We start from the raw sequence: 21,150 nt of genomic DNA, 5'->3' as shown, positions 1-21,150 counted from the left end.
GTTCAGATGGCTTGAGACTAAGCCAGCCGGCTCTGCCACACGGTCTGCAAAAGATGCTGGGTTCTTCTGCACACAAATGCTCTAAGCCCAGGGAAACTTGAATCACGCATAGGGTAGTCCCAGGCACCTTAGCATCACCACACTACCTTGTGCATGCGACGTTTTCAATGCGTACACACCTATCCACACGTGTTGAGGACCTGCGAGGGGGCTCTTGGCCTTGGGGTCAGCCTGTGAGCTGACTCTTGGTTCATTCGGGCTCCTCCAGGCACAGTTTGCTCCCATTACCGGGCCTTGTCTCTACTTAGTCGTAGGGCCCCTGCATGGAGAGCAGGGGCTTGACCAGCCCGTGAGGGTGGTAAGTCCCCATGCCCACCCAACCTGGTGGACCTAAGCCAGTGGGTCCCGAGTGTGTGGATCCTCCTGTTCTCACGTCAATTGGCCCCATACCTGGTGTAAAAAGCAGACATAGAAGCCACCAGAGTGAATGCTCCGCCTCGGGGCATGGGCTCTAAGGACAGCCCCGGCTGGGGGCTATTCCCTGCTCCCAGCCTGACTCCAGGCACTTCTTAGAATTCTTCGGCCTCCCACTAACCATTTAAGGCCATTTGCATCGTTTATTTCATTAGCAGGGACGACAGAAGAGTAATGATACTTGTGGACTTTGCGACAACGGCCTCTGTTTTTTACCCTGATGTTTTCATGCCACAGCCTTTGCTGGGTCGCGAACCGCCCCAAGACGTAGGACTTAGATAGGACCACCATGCATTTAGCTCATGCCTCCGCGTGTTGGCTGAGGGGTTCTTGTGGTTCAAACTGGTTCAGCGCATCGCCGGTAGGCTCGCTCAAGTATTTCTGATCAGCTGGTGAGTGAGCCGGGGGCTAGAAGATCTAAGGTGGCCTCGGTCATATGGCTAGCAGCTGGCAGGCTGTTGGCCAGGGTGACGAGGCCAACTGGGCCACATGGCTGTCATCGTGCAGCAACCGAGCCCTGGCTTCTTTGCGTGGTGGTCAAAGCAAGACAGGGAGGCTGAACGTGCTGTTCGGGTCTCGGCCGGAAGCATGTTTTCCATAGTCCATCGGCTAAAGTAACCCCCTTGGTCAAGAGCAGTCAGCATGGGAGGACCCACCTGAGAGCTTGGCTGACAAGAAAGGAGGAATGTGCGCCCATTTTTGTAACCACCACAGCTTTTTGTCTTTCTTTTTTCAATTTATGGCCTCTTTAATTGAATAATTCAGTCCTTTTCAACCTTGAGTGTTTACAAACAAAGCATACCTTCAACTTGGGTTCCCTCTTTAATCCATGAGTATTCAGAAAACTATTTTTAAGTTGCAATTAGACTGATTTTGTTCAGCCTGAAGTTGTCTTTTTTCTTTTTTCTTTTTCTTTTTTTTTTTTTTTTACTTTTACTATATTCTGGTTTTATAATTTGGCTTGAATTATTTCTTTTCTTGGGTTTTTTCTGATTTTTTAATTTTTTTAATGTTTATTTACTTTGAGAGAGAGAGAGAGAGAGAGAGCAAGCAGGGGGAGGAGCAGAGAGAGAGGGAGACACAGAATCCAAGCAGGCTCCAGGCTCTGAGCTGTCAGCACAGAGCACAACGCAGGGCTGGAAACCACGAACTGTGAGATCATGACCTGAGCTAAAGTTGGATGCTTAACCAATTGAGCCACTCAGGTGCCCTTATTGGTTTTTTTTAATGTTTATTTATTTATTCTGAAAGAGAAAGAGCGTACATGCGCAAGCCAGGGAGGGGCAGAGAGGGAGAGGGAGAGAGAGAATCCCAAGCAGACTCTGTGCTGTCAGCACAGAGCCCAACACAGAGCTGGATCCCATGAAATGTGAGATCATGACCTGAGCCGAGATCAAGAGTCAGGCACTTAACCTACTGAGCCACCCTGGTACCTCTATTCTTCAGGTTTTCTAAAGTTATCTGTTGTGTGTGTGTTTAACTCTTAATATCCCACCAACAGTTGAAAGTGACTATTTTTGTTTTGTGACACACAGATACAGATATATGTAGGCTTTGATTTAGATATGGAATCAACCTTGTTGGTAGTGTTTCAAATTTTTCTCTACTGTAATTAGTGAGTAATAACAGCATTATTATTGTTATTGTCATGTCATTTTGCTTCATATACGTCTGTGCTATGTTGTAGAAGGAATTAAAAAGTCACTAATTATATAAGAATTATGTAAGCATTATATAAGGATTATACAAGAATTATATATAGGGGCACCTGGGTGGCTTAGTCAGTTGAGCGACCAACTCTTGATTTCGGCTCAGGTTGTGATCACATGGTTGGTGAGTTTGAGCCCCAAATTGGGCTCTGTACTGACAGCATGGAGCCTGCTTGGGATTCTCTCTCTCTCTCTGTCTTCTCTGCCCCTCCTCTGCTCACTTGCACACTCTCTCTCTATCTCAAAATAAATAAATAAAATTTTATAAAAGAAAAAAAAGAATTATATGTTATATGTAATTATACAACAATTCTGGAGATGTGAATTTCTTTTAAGTAGGATTCACTCCCAGCATGGAGCCCAACTCGGGGCTTGAACTCTGAGATCAAGACATGACTGAGATCAAGAGTCAGACCCTTAAGTGACTGAGCCACCTAGGTACCCCAAGAAGTGATTTTTTATCTGTGCAAAACCACTTTCTTTTCCTGCTTAATGTTGGTTGCATAGAGTTTCCTATCATATTAACATGGGCTAAGAACTGACAGATCCATCATAGTGAGAGCACTGGTGAACTAACTCATTTATATGGTGAGCAGAATTAAAACCTGTTGCGTTCTTCTTGGAGTAAAATTTGTCAGTATGTTTAAAATTATAAAAATGCTCATCTCATCTTAAAATGGGGCGCCTGGGTGGCACAGTCAGTTAAGTGTCCAACTTCGACTTGGGTCATGATCTCACGGTTCATGAGTTTGAGCCCCACGTTGGGCTCTGTGCTGACAGCTCAGAGCCTGGAACCTGCTTTGTGTTCTGTATCTCCCTCTCTCTCTGCCTCTCCCCTACTCACACACACACACTCTCTCTCTCTCTCCTCTCTCAAAAATAAATAAGCACTTAAAAAACTGTTTTTAATTGTAAGTTTTGGGGTGCTTGGGCAGCTCAGTCAGTTAAGCATATGACTCTTGATTTCACCTCAGTCATGAGATGAAGCCCCAAGTCAGGCTCCATGCAAGGTGGGGAGAGAGAGAGACAGAGAGAGAGAGAGAGACTCTCTCTCTCTCCCTCTCCCTCTCCCTCTGCCCCTCCCTGTTCACACCCTCTCTCTTAAAAAAAAAAGCAGAAAACAAAAAGAAAACTTGGAAGTTTTATTGAGATACTTGTAGATTCATATTTAGTTGAAAGTAATAATAGAGAGAGATCCATGTTCCTTTTTCATAGTTTTCACCAGCGGTAACATCTTGCAAACTATAGTACAATATCACAACCAAGATATTGACATAGATAAAACCCACTGACGTCATTCAGATGCCTCTAGTTTTACTTGTGTTCATTTGAGTGTAGATTGTATTCAGTTCTATACAACTTAATCGCATTTATAGGTATATATATCTGTCCCCACAGGCAAGACACAGAACGATCCCATCAACACCAGAATCCCTCAAATTGCCCTTTTACAATCCTATTCTCTCTCCTACTCCCCACTTCCTCCATCCCTAACCCCTGGAAACTATTCTCCATTTATAACACTTTGTCATCTCAAAATTTTTATATCAAAGAATCACATGGTATGTAACACGTGGAGAGTGGATTTCTTTTTTCACTCAGAATAACTCCCTGGAGACCCATCTAAGTCACTCTGCATATCAATAGTTCTTTTATCTGTGTTGCTTAGTAATATTCCATGTACCATGGCTTAACCATTCTCTTGCTGAAGGACATCAGAGCTGTTCCTAGCTTGGGGTTACTGTGAATACAGCCACTAAAAGCATTAATGTACAGGTGCTTGTGTGAATACAGCTTTTATTTCTCTGGGATAAATGTCCAAGAGTACAGTTTTTGATTCATATGGTAATTTCATGTTTAGTTTTATAAGAAACTGCCAAACTGTTTTCAAGAGTGGGTATATCATCTTATATTCCCACCAACAATGTATTAGTAATCGAGTGCCTCTGCGTGCTTGCCAGCATTTGGTAATGTCACTGTTTTTTATTTTCTCCATTCTGATCCATATGTAGTGATATCTCATTATGGTTTTAATTTGCATTTCCCTGATGGCTCATAATGCTGAACATCTTTCATGTGTGTGTTTGCCATCTGCATATCATCTTCATTGAAAAGTCTGTTTGTGCCTTTTGCCCATTTTCTAATTTGATTTTTTTTTTTGCTACTGAGTTTTCAGTGTTCTTTATATATTTTAGATACTATTCCTTTGTGGGACATGTGATTTGTAAATGTTTACTCCCAGCATGTTGCTTGTTTTCATCTTCTTCACCTAGACTTTCACAAAAGATGAGTGTTGAACTTTGACGAGACTTAATTTATCAACTTTTTATTTTCTAGAGTGTGCTTTTAGTGTCAGGTCTAAGGACTCTTTGTCTTGCCTTAGATGCCAAAGTGTTTTTTTTTCCCCCCTGAAGGCTTTATAGTTTCACATTTTGAATTGAAGTCCATAATCCATTTTGAGTTGATTTGCGTACATGATGTGAAGTTCAGGTTGAGGTTCATTTTCTTACTTATGGAGGTCCCCTCCGTCCAGCACCATTTGTTGAAAAAGACTATCCTTCCTCCACTGAATAGCACTTCATGAGTATACACGTCATCCTTATGCAGTGGCCATGTTAGTCTTCCCTGTATCATTCCAAGTTTTTATTAGATGCACTACCAAAGTGAACACTGCTCACACCTTTAGACTCATCAACTCCACTTACGGAAATTCACTTCTGAAGATGAGGAAGATGTGCCCAAGGCTATTTACTTCAGCATTATTTATAACATCAAATAAAAGAGTGGGGAGGAATGTCCAAAAATAGTAGGTAGGAAAAATGTATTGTTAATCTATCGCTGTGTACCAAATTATCCTAACCCTTAAGGACTTAAGGCAACAACATTTATAATATCACAATGTTTGTGATCTCTAGTCATGGCTTTTGTGGGTTCTCTAAGTCTCTAAGACTACCCTTAGATGACATTTGAGGCTGAAGTTTTTTTCCGAGGGATCAACCAGAGAACGATCCATGTCCAAGCTCAGTGATGTGGTTGTTGGCAAGATTCAGTTCCTTGCAAGCCCTTGCAATTGGGGCCTTATTTTCTCTTTGGCTGTTGGTAAGAGCCAGCCCTCCGTTTGTTGCCTCATGGCCCTCTCTGTATTGCCGCTTACTTCATCATAACAAGCAAGCAGAGAAAATGCAAAAGAGTGTTAGGAATCCTTTGTGAACTAATCATGAAATAATTTCCCGTTAATTTTGCTGTATTTTATTCATTCAAAGCAACTTTCTAAGTTGCTCACTCAAGAGTGGGAGATTACAAAAGTGTGTGATACCAGGAGGGAGAGATTTGGGGAATTTATGTAAGAAGTTGCCTATACAATAGGTAAATTTTTATACATTCATTGAGTTAAAAATCATACATCCTCTTATTTTTCTATACTACATGGAATATGGCATTGCTGTCATGGTTGAGAAGTGCCTCACTGAGAGCCACATGCAAAAAATATGAAACTGGACCGCTATCTTACACCACACACAAAAATGAACTCAAGATGGATTAAATACTTGAATGTAAGACAAGAAATAATAAAACTCCTAGAAGAGAAAAAAGCAGTAAGTTCCTTGCCATCACTTTTGGATATATTCTTTTGCACCTGACTCCAAAGGCATTGACAACATAAGTAAAGATAAACAAATAGGACTACGGCAAAGTAAGAAACTGTACGTAGCCAGTAAATCATCAACAAAATAAAAGGGCAACCTACTGAAAGGGAGAAGGTATCTGCAAATCATATATATGGTAAGAGGTTAATATCTAAAATACATAAAGAAATCATACATCATGCATCATCATCATCATCATCATCCTCCAAATAAGAAATAGGTAGAGGACCTGAATAGACATTTTTCCAAGGAGAGCATACGGATGGCCAACAGGCACATGACAAGATGTTCGACATCACTAATCATCAGGAAAATGCAAATCAAAACCACAATGAGGTATCACCTCACACCTGTAAGAATGGCTATTATTAAAAAAAGATAAGAAATAGCAAGGATGTGGAGAAAAGAGAAGCTTCATTCACTGTTGCTGGGAGTGGAAAATGATGCATCCACTATGAAAAACAGTATGGAAGTTTCTCAAAAACTAAAAATAAAACTATCTTATGATTCAGTAATTCCATTTCTGGGTATATATCTGGAGAAAATAAATACACTAATTGAAAAGATATGTGCACTTTTATGTTCGTTGCAACATAACAGTCTAACTGTGGAAAGAACCCAAGTGTCCATCAATGGATGAGAGGATAAAGAAAGCGTGAGATAGATATATGGATCCCATGGAATACCACTCAGCCATAAAAAAGAATGAAATCTTGCTATTTGAGACAACATGGACGGACCCTGAAGATAAGTGAAATAAATGAAGGCTATGCTAAATGAAATAAGTCTGGCAAAGAAACATAAATACCATTTGATTTCACTTACCCTTGGAATCTGAAAAACAAAACAAATGAAAAAACAAAAACAGAGCAAAATTTACAGGTACAGAGATTAGACTGTGGTTGCCAGAGGGGAGAGAGTGGGAGGTGGGTGAAACAAGTGAAGGTGGTCAAAACGTACATGTTTCTATTGTATATATCTATACACACACACACACACACACATATATATATATATATATATATATATATACCACAACTTCTTTATACATTCATCCCTTGCCATTTGCAACTACATGGAGGGAACTGGAGGGTATGCTAAGCGAAATTAGTCAGTCAGAGAAAGACAAATATCATATGACTTCACCCATATAAGGACTTTAAGAGACAAAACAGATGAACATAAGGGAAGGGAAACAAAAATAATACAAAAACAGGGAGGGGAACAAAACAGAAGAGACTCTTAAATATGGAGAACAAACAGAGGGTTACTGGAGGGGGTGTGTGGGGGGATGGGCTAAATGGGTAAGGGGCACTAAGGAATCTACTCCTGAAATCATCATTGCACTATATGCTAACTAATTTGGATGTAAATTTTAAAAAATAAAATTTAAAAAAAGTACAAACTTCCAGTTATAAAATAAGTAAATCATGGGGATGTAATGAGCGGCATGGTGATAACAGTCAATAATATTGTGTTGCAAATTTGAAAGTTGCTAAGAAAAGAAACCTTAAAAGTTCTCATCATAAGAAAAAAAAATTGTAACTTTATAAAGTGAGAGATGGTGGGGCGCCTGCGTGGCTCAGTCAGTTAAACGTCCGACTTCAGCTCAGGTCACGATCTCACGGTCCGTGAGTTCGAGCACCAGCATCGGGCTCTGGGCTGATGGCTCAGAGCCTGGAGCCTGCTTCGGATTCTGTGTCTCCCTCTCTCTCTGCCCCCCCCCCATTCATGCTCTGTCTCAAAAATAAATAAACGTTAAAAAAATTTTTTTAAATAAAAAATAAAAAAATAAAGTGAGAGATGGTAACTAAACTTCTTGTGGTGATCATTTTACAAAATATACAAACGTTGAATCATTATGTTGTACACCTGGAACTAACATCATATGTCAGTTATACTTTGATTAAAAAATGAAACACTAAAAATTCTCCATTAATCCAAAGGTGGAAAGAAATGAACAACTAGCAAATAGGAAAATACATTGTTAGACTTAAACCTGACATCAATAATACTACTAAGTATCATTAATGTTCAAGTAAGATATTGAGACCAAACTATACGCTGCCTATAACAAACACTCTTTAAATATAAAGACAGAGATAAGTTTAAAAGTAAAAGGATGAAAAGAGATACGCAAGTAATAAGAACAAGAAAGGCTATGCAGCTATATTATAATCAGACAGGATTTCAAAGTCAAAAATACTTCTAAAGATAAAGAGGGACATTTAATATTGATAAAGGTTCAACTCGTAAAGGACCTGCCCTGAATGCATGTGTACATAACAACAGATCTTCAAAATACATGAAATAAAAATTCACAAAACTAGAGGGAGAAATAGACAAATTTAGAATTGTAACTGAAGATTTTTATTCTCTTGCCGGTGGTTAATAGAACAAGTTAACAACAACAAAAGTCCGTAAGGAAAATGAATATCTGGATATAATCAACCAATTTAACCTAACTGAGCCTAATAAAACACTCCATCCAACAGCAAAATCCATATTTATTTCAAGTGCACATGGAGCATTCACCAAGATAGACCATTTGTTGAGAGATTTAAAAAGACTCAGCAAATATTATATGTTGAAATCATACAGAGTATTTTCTCTGACTATAATAGAATTAAATTATTAGAATTAAATTAGAAATTAACAAGTATGAAATATATTTTTAAATCCACAGTGTTTAGAAATAAAACAAAATTTTCCAAATACGTTATGGATCTATTCCAAAAAAAAACAGAGGACGGAAAGCTTCCAAATTCATTCTATGAGGCCAGCATTACTCTGATACCAAAACCAAATGAAGACACTACATAAAAAGAAAAGAAAAAACTACAAGCCAATATCCCTGATGAACATAGATGTAAAAATCCTCAACAAAATACTAGCAAACTGAATTCAACAATACTTTAAAAGGATCATTCACCACAATCATGTGGGATTTATTCCAGGAATACAAATGGTTAATATTCACAAATCAATCAACGTGATACATCACATTAACAAGAGGAAGGATTAAAACCATTATGATTACCTCAATAGGCGCAGAAAAAGCCTTTGACAAAGTATAATACCCATACATGATAAAAACTCTCAACAAAGTAGGTTTAGAGGGAACATACCTCAACATAATAAAGACCATATATAAAAAACCCACAGCTTACGTCACACTCTGTGGTGAAAAACTGAGAACTTAGAGTTCGTCTAAGAACAGGAACAAGACAAGGGTATTCGTTCTCACCACTTTTACTCAACATAGTATTGGAAGTCCTAGGTGCAGCAGACAAGAAAAAAAAAGGCATCCAAACTGGTAAGGAAAAAATAAAATTTGCACTATTTGTGGATGACATGGCATTTCTATACTTCTGAATTCACAAGGAGAAATTAAGAAAAAAAATCCCATTTAAAATTGCACCAAAAAGAATAAAATACCTAGGAATAAATTTGACCAAGCAAGTAAAAGACTTATACTCTGAAAACTATAAGATACTAATGAAAGAAAATGAAGGTGACACAAACAAATGGAAAGATATACCATGCTCATGGATTAGAAGAATTATTATTGTTAAAATGACCACACTACCCGAGGCAATCTACAGATGTGATGCAATCCCCATCAAAATACCAATAGCGTTTTTCATAGAACTAGAAAAAATAATCCTAAAATTTGTACGAAACTACAAAAAAACTCAAATAGCCAAAACCGTCTTGAGAAAGAACACAGCTGGACGTATCACAACACCAGATTTCAAGATATACTACAAAGCTATAGTAATCAAAACAGTATGGTACCTACATTTTTATGTCTATTTTTAGGTCTATGTCTATTTTTATAGACATATAGATCAATGGAACAGAATGGAGAGCCCAGAAATAAACCACACTGATATGGTCAATTAATCTGCAATAGCCAAGGCAAGAATATACAATAGGGAAAAAGAGTGTTTTCAATAAATGATGCTGGGAAAACAAGACAGCTACATGCAAAAAAAATGGAACTGGACCAATTCTTACACAATACACAAAAATCAGCAAAATTGATTAAAAACCTAAATGTAATACCTGAAACAATAAAATTCCTAAAAGAAGACAAGCAATATGTCCCAAATAAACTATTGGGACTACACCAAAATAAAAAGCTTTTGCAATAGAAAAGGAAACCAACAAAACAAAAATGTAACCTACAGAATGGGAAAAAAATATTTGCAAGTGATATGTCTGATAAAGGGGTTAATATTCAAACTATATACATCTAGAACTTATACAGCTTAATACCAAAAACAAAACAAAAAAACAAACAAACAAAAAAAACATTTCAAATAAAAAATGGGCAGAGGAACTGAATAGACATTTTTCCAAAGAAGAAATCCAGATGGCCAACAGGCACATGAAAAGATGCTCAACATCACTAATCATCAGGGAAATGCAAATCAAAGCCACAAGGAAAGATCATCTCATACCTCTCAGAATGGCTATCATTAAATGGATAAGAAATAGCAAGTGATATGGAGAAAAGTGATATGGAGAAAGGGAAACCCTCATGCACCCTCACTGTACATGAGGGAAACCCTCATGTAAATTGGTGCCACCACTACGGAAAACAGTATGTAGGTTCCTCCAAAAAAATTGAAAGTAGAAATACCATATGATCCAGTAATTCTACTACTGGGTATTTATCCAAAGAAAATGAAAACACTAATTCTTAAAGATATATGCACCCTTATGTTCACTGCAGCATTATTTATAATAGCCAAGATATGGAAGCAACTCACATGCCCATTAACAGATGAATGAAAAGGAACATGTAGTACATACATACATATATACAACGTAATATTGACTAAACCATGAAAAAGGATGAGATCTTGCCATTTGGGAGAACATTAATGGACCTAGAGGGTATTGTGCCAAGTGAAAAAAAGTCATATTGAAAAAGACAGTTATCACATGATTTCACATATATGTGAAATCTAAAAAACAAATCAAATGAACAAACAACCAAAAAAACAGACTCATGAATACAGAGAACAAACTGGTGGTTGCCAGAGGGGTGGGAGAAGAGGGTGAGTGAAACAGATGAACAGAATTAAGAGGGAATAGCATAGGGAATATAGTCAATAACATGGTAATAATGTTGTTGGTGACAGATGGTGACTACACTTGCCACAGTGAGCACTGAGTAATGTATAGAATTGTCGAAATACTATGTGTACTTCTGCAACGAATATAATATTGTATGTTAACTATACTGCAATAATAATATTTTTAAAAGAATTATATGATCACTTTTGTAGAGATTCCTAAAAATGTAAGACAACTAAGAGGACCTACCTTAATATTCCCCATCAAGCTCTCAAACTTACCTGCACCTGTTCCCTCCTTCCTTCCTTCCTGCTATAATGAGCAGCTTTCCTCACACCTAAGGCAAATTGCTTCACCTATGATTGGGATCCCAGACCGTATCTTTCAGAACAACGATTCTTTTCTCTTTTTTTCTTTTTTAAGTATAACTGACACACAATGTTCAATGTTGCATTAGTTTCAGGTGTACAACATAGTGATTTGACAAGTTTGTACATTATGCTCTGTTCACAAGTGTAGCGACCATCTGTCACCACACAACACCATTACAATGTCATTGACTATATTCCCTTATGGTGTTCCTTTTATTCCTGTGATTTATTCATTCCATAACTGGAAGTCTGTATCCTACTTCCCTTCACTCTTTTTGCCACCCCCCCCCACAAGGTTCTTAATCATGGCTACACATTTGAATCCCTAATGAGCTCTTATTTAGAAGAAGATGACGATGATGATGAAGGAGAAGGAGGAGGGGGAGGGGGAGGGGGAAGGGGAAGGGGAAGGGGAAGGGGAAGGGGAAGGCAAAGGGGAGGGAAATGGGAAGGGGAAGGAGAAAGGGAAGGAGAATGAGAAGGAGAAGGAGAAGAATGAGGAGAAGGAGAAGGAGAAAATCCCAGGCTCATTCCAGAAGGGAGTGACAGCTTGGGAGGTGCAGGGTAGGGGAGTAGATAGGGATAGTGGCTGGGGCATCAGGATTTTTTCAAAGTTCCCCAGGCAATTTGAATACACAACCAGAGTTGACAAACTCCAATCTAAAAATGTTGGGGCCATCTATTATTGCCTCTGTGAGTGCTGGTTCCTGCCCATGAAGTATTTAAACACAATTCAGTCTCTCACTACAAAAATCCCTCCCTCCACCTCGCTTCCCTCAATGTTTCCCAAATCTCTCCTCATGATGCATTACCCTTTATACTTCTTTAATTTGATTTACTAAAACAAAGTTAAGAACTTTTACATCTATGTTCATGAGGGATATTGGACTTTAATTATCTTATACACTTTTTGTCTGATTTGTAGTATCAGGATCATTCTGGTCTTATGGAATGTGCTGGGAAGCATAATTTCCTCTTCCATTTTCTGCAGATGCTTGTGTAGAACTGGCACCATTTCGTTTTTCAATGCTTGGTAGATCTCACAAGTGAAACTGAATGGACTGAAGGAAGGCTGTTAACTAAAATTCCATTTTCTTTAATAGATATAGGGCTACTCATGCTATCTAATTCTTCTTGAGTAATTTTTGGTGGTTTTGTCTTTTGAGAAATCTCTCTATTTCATTTAAGTCAACTAACTTATTTATAGCTATTTATATATAAATTATACATATATAATTTATATATAGTTATATATATTATATATGTAATTTATATATGTAATTTATATGTAATTTATATATAGTTATACATATTATATATGTATAATTTATATATAGTTATATATATATATAATTTATATATAGGTACCTATAATATCCCTTTATTAACTTCTTAATATCCATAGAAAGAGTACTCTCACTTTTGATGTTGGTAATTATTGCCTTTGCTCTTTGTTTTCCAGATCAGAATAGCTGGAGATTTACTGACTTTATTCAACTTCTCAGAGAAAATAATTATTGTTCCATTTATTTTTTTGGATTGTCTTTCTGTTTTCTAGTTCATTGATTTCCACTCTGATTTATATTATTTCATTTCTTCTGCTTACTTTGAGTTTCATTTGCTTTTCTTTTTCTAGTTTCTTAAGCTGAAAGCTGAGGTAATTTGTTTGAGATCTTTCTTCTTTTCTATATATAGATGTTTAGTGCTATAAATTTCCCTCCAAATGCTGTTTTAATCAGCTTCTCACAAGCATTTGTGTACTGTATTTTCATTCCATTCAGCTCAAAATCCTTCCACATTTCTACTTTTATGTATTTTTTGACAAACAGGTTATGTAGAAGCGTGTTGTTTATTTTCCAAATATTGGTACATCTTTCACATATTTGTCCGTTATTATTTCTAACCACTACTGTGGCTGGAGAACATATATTTGACAGTATATGAATCCTTTCACATTCACTGGGTTTATCGTTGTGGTCTAGCGCATATTCTGTCTTGGTAAAGCCATAGTTACAATTTAAATAGTGTGTTCCACTATTGTTTGACGGGAGGTTCTATAGATACTGATCACGGAAAGTTGGTCGGTAGTACTGCTTAAATCTTTTATATCCTTAATGATTTTTCTCTCAACTTCTCTTATCAATAATGAGAGAGTGGTGTGAGATCTCTGATTACACTTGTAAATTTTCCCATTTTTGCCTTGCAGCTCCCTTTCCCTTCACTATGGTCTGGAACCTCTTCCCAGGCAGCGGGCGGGGGCATCTCATTTAGGGATCTCCTAATTTATTTCCCATCTCTTAGGAATCTGGGTCTCCTATTGCCTCATAGTCAATGCAACTTTTCAAATATATATTTTGTCTCTCTTTTTCAAGTAGGAAGATCAGTCTGCACCCTGCTACCCCATCTTGGCTGGAACCTGAATTCCAGGCAGTGACTTTTAACATCTACTTCTTTCTAATCTTTATAAAATCTCATAAAATCTTCTCCAAGAACTCTCTTGGATGTACTAGTAACTCTCCATTTTCATTGTCTTTTCCTTAGTTCGACTACCAACTATTCCTTCTGATTTGTTACAGCCAGTGGTCCCCAGTGGGTTTTCCTCTACTGGTTTTCCCTTAACGACTTTCCAATCCATTCATCAGCACCAGAGAGTCCTTTATAAAAGCACAACCACATCATGCCACGGTTTCCACATTTAAATTCTGTAGTGCTTCTGTTCATTCAAAGCCGCCATAAGAGGATGAGGAGATAAGCCACAGACTGGAAGATATGTCTAGTGTCTAATATTTATCTAATCAAGAAATAATTATACACAGAATGTTGAAAGGTTTGAAAACAATTAAAATACAGGAAAATCAACCCCAAAGAAAAATTATTAACCAGCCATTCACAAAAATTACCCCCTCCATACATATGAAAAGATGTTCAACCTCCCATTAAGCAAGGAAATGCAATTTGAAACTCTAATGATACCTCCCAACACAAGAAGGTGTTGGAAAGTCTGACAATATCGAGTGCTGGCAAGAGAGAGAGCAACAGAAATCATAAACGCTGCTAGAGAGCGTATCATTTGGTACAACCACTCTAGAGAACAACTATATCTGAAAACTTGCATCCCCTAGAAGCCACCAATTCTATTCTTAGGTTTTTAGCCAAGAAAACCTGTTACATAGACAAAAAAGATATGAAGATAAGAATGTTCTTAGCGGTACTGCTTCAAATAGCAAAAGAAACATTTATGGGCCCATCAAAGGGGAATGACTGTGTGTGCGATGAAATATTATGCAGCAGTGAAAATGAACAAATCACAGAAATTGATACTATTATGGGCAAATCTAACAAACACGATATAGAACAGATACCAGTTACAGAAAATTTCAGGCAATGTAATATCAATTTTAGAAAGCCTAGAAGTATGCAAAATACTTTGTTTGCTTAAAGATACATACCTCTTATTGCACAAAAGGGAATGTGAGGTAAAATTAAGAGCTGATCAAGGTGCCTGGGTGACTCAGTCGGTTTAGTGTCTGACTTCGGATCCGATCATGATCTCACGGCTTGTGAGTTCAAGCCTGGCATCAGGCTCTGGGCTGACAGCTCGGAGCCTGGAGCCTGCTTCGGATTCTGTGTGTCCTCTCTGCCCCTCCCTGACTTGTGCCCCGTCTCTCAAAAATAAATAAGCATTAGGGGCGCCTGGGTGGCTCAGTCGGTTAAGCGTCCGACTTCGGCTCAGGTCACGATCTCACGGTCCGTGAGTTCGAGCCCCGCGTCGGGCTCTGGGCTGATGGCTCAGAGCCTGGAGCCTGCTTCCGATTCTGTGTCTCCCTCTCTCTCTGTCCCTCCCCCGTTCATGCTCTGTCTCTCTCTGTCTCAAAAATAAATAAACGTTAAAAAAATAAATAAATAAATAAATAAATAAGCATTAAATTTTTTTAAAAAAATTAAGAGCCTTGGGGCGCCTGGGTGGCCCAGTCGGTTGAGCGTCCAATTTCGGCTCAGGTCATGATCTCGAGGTCCGTGAGTTCGAGCCCCGCGTCGGGCTCTGTGCTGACGGCTCAGAGCCTGGAGCCTACTTCTGATCCTGTGTCTCCCTCTCTCTGCCCCTCCTCCACTCATGCTCTGTCTCTCTCTCTGTCAAAAATAAATAAACTTTAAAAAAAAAATTAAGAGCCGATCTTAGAAAACACGAGTCAGGAAGAGAGGTAGTGAGAGGGAGGGGAAGGGAGCCAGTGAGAGGTGCAGTGTCAAAGCACCTTCCTTGCTGGGTAAGCAGAGCTTAATCCTCCAGAGAAACCCTGTGTCCCAGGATATCTCATCGGAGAGGTGAGGGAGCTGGAGTATGTATGCACCAACTCCCGTCCATATTTGTTTGAGGGCTGCTGGGAGGAGGTATTAATCCCCGGGTACTTCTGGCATGCGGTGATGGGGACAAAGTAGACTTTGATGGCCAGAGCAAGTCCTCAGACAAAACAAAAACAACGAAAAAATGCTATTGCTGAAAACTGGAAGTTGATCCCAAGACTGCACTGGAATAGAAAGTGCGGGGCAGAGCGCTGGGAGCTGCGGCTGTAAGTGAGGGGCTAAGAGCAGAAAACCAAGCAAGGGGATGAGAACACAGCATGAAGTACAGTGGTTACTTTTGAGGGAGAAGAAGGGGTTTTAACCGAGGAGAGACACACAAATGTCCCTGTCCTTTATTCCTGAGCCCAGGAGGTGGGTCCTTGCAGGAAACAGCAGGCACACTCTACTGAGTAAGTTTTGAGGGGCTGTTTACAGGGTGCTGGGACACCACAAGGGCCCTTGGGGTGTTTCCCACCGGCTGAGCTAAAGAGGCAGTTACCAGGAACAAAACGGCTGCATAGATGGAGCCTGACCTAATCAATCCCTCACTTGCTATGTCCTCCAGTCTCCTGCTGGGCTCCCTCTGGACGAATGCAAGAGGAAGCCAGTGGGGGGTGCAGAGGGGTCAACCCACTAGAGCACAGATCAAGCCAACAAGACTCCACCTGGAGGCACAGAGATGTTGAGCCCAGGTGGTGTGGGTCGTGTTCTTTTTCATATTTTTGAATGCCTTACATACTGCTGCATACTTGTTGAAAACGTGTCCTTCACGTGTCACATTGCCCGGCACATAAACACCAAAACCTGATGTGGCTTCCTGGTCTGCATCCCGCCCCAGCCCTTCAGTCTCAGCCAGTGTGGGCTCACCGGCTTTCCCTTTTGTCGCCACTCTGCTCCTTTGAGATCCTGGGCGTCGTCTGTCCTCTCCTGCCTCAGGGTGTCCATGCGTGCTGTTCCTTTGGCGTGAACTCGTTTTCTCAGCCGTAGCTTTGCTCATCCGCTGTTACACCTCAGGCTCCAGTTTCCATGTCCCTGTTCCCTCACACCGCCAAAGTCCATCTGGTGGATACACCCGTGTGTGTGCGTCTCCTTGCTCATTACACTTTCCTAGCTTGTTTACGAAATCACCAGCATTGGCATCGTGCACCCAATGTCTGTGATCTCCTCGGCTTCTCGGGTAACACAGACAAAATAGGAAACCTGATTTTATTCATCGTATAGTATCTACTGTCCCGTTGGAGACTGACACGTTGTTCGAGCCTTGCTCAGAGGGAAAACGGTAACCCTGGTATTGCTGTTGGATTGGACTGGAACAAGTTTGTATCAGTATCAGAAACCCTAGTATTCACACATCTTGTCCAGGTGTCTCGCCTCAGGATGGCAACACAACCATGCTTATTGAGCCCCAGGGCCTTTGCTCCTTCTCGAATCCAGACGTGTCATCACTGCCCCCAAAAGGAGCAGGGAGCTCGGAAGGTCTCCAGTTGCCAAAGCGACACTTCTCAGGGACTCTGGGCTGCCATCAGAAGGCGAAGCATGTGGCTCCGGGAGCCTACAAGAGATCAGGTGACGTACAGACTCAGCAGAACAAATTGTAAAGCCAGAAGGTGAACACCCACTCTGTTGCGCTCTTCAACCTGATGGAGAAGGCGGGAGACAAAGTTTGCACCCTTGACCGCAATTCTTCTTGAATATTATGCATCACTGTGGCTAATAGCCTCTGGACATCGGGTCAGCCCTCTGCAATTGTAACCTATGAAAATATATCAGTAGGGGCACCTGATTGACTCCATCAGTTAAGCGACCGACTCTTGATTTCGGCTCAGGTCATGATCTCACGGCTCGTGGGATCGAGCCCTGAGTCGGGCTCTACACTGACAGCACAGAGCCTGCTTAGGATTCTCTGCCTCTCTCTCTCTCTCTCTGTGCCCTTCCCCCAACTTACACACAAGTGCAGTGTCTCTCTCTCTGTCTCTCTCAAAATAAATAAACATATAAACAAAATATAAGAAACTCAAAATAAGTAAATACACAAAGTAAGTGCAAATAAACAAACTCCATTCCACGGAACAAAATGATGGGAGAGTGGGGTAGGGTGGTAGGACTGAGCCAGAGACCCTGCAGGGAGCCAGAGCCTGGGCCCCCTACCCTGGCATCCTTGCAGCCAAATTAGATTCGAGGCAGGGCAGATGGAGGGGCCAAGGGCTGAGCGACGCCCTCGCAGAAAATCCCTGGATTCCCCAGGCCACCAGCAACTTCCTCTGCCAGGAACCCAACATAACGGGCATCGGGGCACCGATCCACGGGGGCCAGGGGCTGCCACAGGAAGGAACCACTGGCTGACAAAATGGTGATCCTCTCCTCATGTTATAAATCAATACCTGCTCCTTGTAGGAAATTTAGACAATGCAGAAAAGCACTGCAAGGAAACGGATAATTACCCAAAACACCACTTCCCGGGCTTTCCTTCCACCTTTCTTTTTCTTAAGAGTGTGGACTCTGCGCGCGTGTGCCCGCACATCGTACCTGCTGTGTGTTGTGGCAGACGTGGCTGCGCCGTGTGCTAGTTTCGCAGGCGTTGCGGTGGGGGCGTGCTCTGTGTGCAGCAGGATTCAGGGCGTGTACGTTGGGTGTGGCCGGCGCGCGCCTGCGCTCTGTGTGCGCTGCGCGACTACGGCGGGGGCCGTCACGGTGTTAGTCTGGCAGCGGTCACGTGATTGTGCGCCTGCGCGTTGTGTGGGGTGAGCGTACCACGTGTTCTCGGTGTCGTGTACCGTTTCACGCGTGTGCGTCTTGTGGGATGTGTGGGATGGGTGTGTGTCGCACGCACCATGCTGCGCGCGCGCGCGCGTGTGTGTGTGTGTGTGTGTGTGTGTGTGTGTGTGTATGTGTGTGTGTCTGCGCGTGAGACTCTGGGGGCAGCAGAGTGGGCCGACGGGCTGGGCATTGTAGCTACTTCAGAACTATCCCCTCTTTACGGCTATTGATATGTATCCAGGTATTAAATTGGCAAATACTTTCCTTTAAAAGTAAATAACTGGTTTGGAACATTTAAAAGGAAGTTTATTTTTATTTACTTATTTTTTTTATTAAATTTTTTTTTTAATGCTTATTTGTTTTTGAGACAGAGAGAGACAGAGCATGAACGGGGGGAGGTTCAGAGAGAGGGGGAGACACAGAATCCGAAGAAGGCTCCAGGCTCTGAGCTGTCAGCACAGAGCCTTAGCGGGGCTCGAACTCAGGGACTGTGAGATCGTGACCTGAGCCGAAGTCGGTGGCTTAACCGACTGAGCCACCCAGGTGCCCCAAAAGGAAGTTTATTTTTAAAAAGAATGTACAAGTGAATAATCCTGGAGGAAGTCTGGGCCGCCCGGCGCTAGAGGAACTTTGCATCCTTCTCTCCTTCTCCACGATTCAGGGATACAAGGTCGGCGTGTTTCTTCCAGAAACTCAGGCTCCGTGACAGGAGACTACTGCAAGTATTCATAAATGGATCAGATGGAATTAGAGGAGCCCCGCTCTCCTGCCCTCTGAGGAGCCGGCCTAGATGTGGATCACCCTCTGGCCTCCGGGGGCGCGGGACCCGTGGGCTCACCTGACTTGGGGCGCCTCCTGGCAGGATGCGGGAACAGCCCACACCCTGGCGCTGACGCTTGGCTAACTGGTGTCTCCCGAGAGGCCCACAGGCAGCGGGCCTCCTCCCCGGGGAAAAGCCCACCACCCCGAGGATGAAGCAGAATACCCCATCTCCGCCATGCTTCAGCCTCCCCACACTCTCTTCACCTTTGCACGCAGGGGGGAGATGTGGCTCAGGCCCGTGGGAAAGAAGCCTCGGAGGCCTTGACCTCGGTGTGAACCCAAGGCGCCCTGTGACCGAGCCTCCAGTGACCGGGAGGCTGGGCCCCAACCCCAATGGTGGTGTCCTCCCGGGCCCTCCGCAGACTTCCGTAACTGTCGCTGGCAAGACCCCGCGGAAAACATTTTGTACGATGTCTGGAAGCTTCCACATTGCTTTTCTCCACACGCATGAACCAACCTGTGCAGGTGATATTTTCATGTTGCTAAACCAGGGGCCGCCTGTGTGTCTCAGGAGGGTTGACCACTCCGGGGGACGTTGGGTATCTGGAGAGCTGGGTCAGATGGGTTTACCTTAGAGTTTCTCATGCTTTAATCAGCAGGTAAGCCCTTCCCTAACATCGCATGGTTGTTAAGGGACAGAACTGGCACTGAACGCAGGTGTTGCGATCCCCGCATTCCCGCACCTTCGGTGTGGTCTCCGGAGGGTGCCCTGTCCCCACCTCCCCCGCTTCGGGTGCAAACCTGCACCCACCAAGAGCCCCCAGCTCTGCGGAGACGCTCTCCCTCTGGAGAGCCGGGAGCTGGCCACGCCTTTCCAGGCGGAGATCAATTTCTCTCTCTGAGACAGGCAGGGAACATAATGAATGAACAAGACCTTAAGGAAAAAGGAGAGCAAACCATATTTTTCTTTTCTTTCGAGATAAAAATAATATGCCTGCACGTCAGAATCTCCCATGACAGAGCTAATGTCCAGGAGCAAAACAAGGAAAAAAAAAAAGAAAAAAAAAAAAACCCAACCTCCTATTGCTAATGCCAAGATAACAATGGGGCCCTCTGACGACCAAATAGCCCCCAATCCCTCCCGAGGGGAGCTGAGCCAGGACGCCTAGGAGAGCTCTGGAGGAAATTCTTTTGCTTCATTCTACTACTCTTCGTGAAGTGCGGCCAGAAAATATCTGTAAAAATTAACCTAAAACTTAATGGCTTATGTAAGAATGCCTTAATAAAAATATGTTGGCAAGGTTATTGAACTGTACAGCTACACCCCTCCCACTCGGTTCTTTTCAGCCTAATTTCTGTCTAAAGCTTATTCAGCAAACCCAAATGCCAATGCTCTCTTTCAATTTCCACTTCTTTGAACCTGCTAATTTACGAATAAGAAAGGATTTATTTGTGTTATTAGCTACATGTAACCTCTTGTCGAAGACGTAGTTTTAAATACTGAAATCCTGAGATGCCCCGAGATCCACCAAATATCTGAAGAATGACTTTGATTTTTTTTTTTTTCTGCGAGCTGTGTTTGATTTACATCAATTAGGGCCTCCACATAAGGTATCATATAACAGGAAGGCTAATAACCCAGAAATAACCTCATTAAAAGAGACAGCATATCAGTCTAAACAGAATGAACTCTAAGCAGAAAAATTAGTGACCTGGAAAGTAGCAGGAAGAGGTAATGGCGGCACCAAGAAAAAATACATTCCCGTTAGCGAGTCAAAGGAGAAATCACCAGCAATAAAGTAAAAATACAATAGAAGCAGAAGCGGAACATTTTTTTTAATGTTTTTAATCTATTCAAATCCTCGAACATGCAATTTATTTTCCCCCAGTCAAAAATAATCTCCGAAATCATGCGTGTGTTCCTTGTAGCCTGGAACCGGGAGACTCCGCACCCCGCCCGCTCACGTGTTGGGCGGATTGACCACATCTCCACGGCCCAGC

The 21,150-nt window shown here is 41.7% G+C and overlaps 1 long non-coding RNA gene and 1 other non-coding gene across 2 annotated transcripts; both read right to left on the bottom strand.

Annotated features, from left to right (window-relative positions):
- Nucleotides 1–4,745: 4,745 nt before the first annotated feature.
- LOC132691411 (U6 spliceosomal RNA) lies at nucleotides 4,746–4,850 on the bottom strand. The gene has a single exon (XR_009615762.1). It is a non-coding gene; the product is annotated as a U6 spliceosomal RNA (small nuclear RNA).
- Nucleotides 4,851–15,969: 11,119 nt separating this feature from the next.
- Nucleotides 15,970–18,304, bottom strand: LOC132690448 (uncharacterized). The gene is made up of 2 exons (XR_009615404.1): nucleotides 18,157–18,304; nucleotides 15,970–17,267 (listed from the first exon to the last, which is right to left on the bottom strand). It is a non-coding gene; the product is annotated as an uncharacterized LOC132690448 (long non-coding RNA).
- Nucleotides 18,305–21,150: the final 2,846 nt, after the last annotated feature.

The sequence above is a fragment of the Panthera onca genome, chromosome E2 (genome assembly GCF_046562875.1).
Source record: "Panthera onca isolate mPanOnc1 chromosome E2, mPanOnc1 haplotype 2, whole genome shotgun sequence".
NCBI lineage: Eukaryota > Metazoa > Chordata > Mammalia > Carnivora > Felidae > Panthera > Panthera onca.
The sequence above is the reverse complement of the archived record's forward strand: the minus strand, read 5'-3'. Positions and strand labels throughout refer to the sequence as shown.